Below are 554 nucleotides of genomic sequence, written 5' to 3'. Positions count from 1 at the left end.
TAGGATATAACGAACAAAAATATAAATGTTATTGATAGAACAGTGAGAGTCTAGTTACAATAATAATAATACCTTTCAAAATAATATTATTTAAGAATGTTAAAAAAGATTAGGAGTTTAAGTGGTGCTAAAATTATGATAAAGAGGAAATATTATCTGGATCTGGGAGTACATGATGTTTCTTGTCATTGAATTTCATAAATAAAACCGACAAAAAAATCCTCCCCGGCGGGGAATCGAACCCCGGTCTCCCGCGTGACAGGCGGGGATACTGACCACTATACTACCGAGGATGTTGATAAATGAATTAAATGTCGAGATGCTTTCAATACTCATCCACAATTCCCGAGATACACAATTTACACAAATAATGACAATCTTCACAATAATTAAATATCACCGGTGAAAATTATTATTGAAAAACATTAAAAAATGATCAGGAATGAGAAATTTGAATTACTATACGACAATGAAGCTTTGGAGCATGACTAAGAATTTACTGTGTCGGGGAGGATTTTTTGCTACTTTTATGATCGATCCAGTTTCGAGTACTG

The 554-nt window shown here is 33.2% G+C and overlaps 1 non-coding gene across 1 annotated transcript; it reads right to left on the bottom strand.

The window, feature by feature from the left end:
* Positions 1 to 221: 221 nt before the first annotated feature.
* Positions 222 to 293, bottom strand: Trnad-guc. The gene has a single exon. It is a non-coding gene; the product is annotated as a tRNA-Asp (tRNA).
* Between the last annotated feature and the right edge of the window lie 261 nt (positions 294 to 554).

This window comes from Nilaparvata lugens, unplaced genomic scaffold (assembly GCF_014356525.2).
Source record: "Nilaparvata lugens isolate BPH unplaced genomic scaffold, ASM1435652v1 scaffold5425, whole genome shotgun sequence".
Lineage (NCBI taxonomy): Eukaryota > Metazoa > Arthropoda > Insecta > Hemiptera > Delphacidae > Nilaparvata > Nilaparvata lugens.
This window is presented reverse-complemented; position numbering and strand designations above follow the sequence as displayed.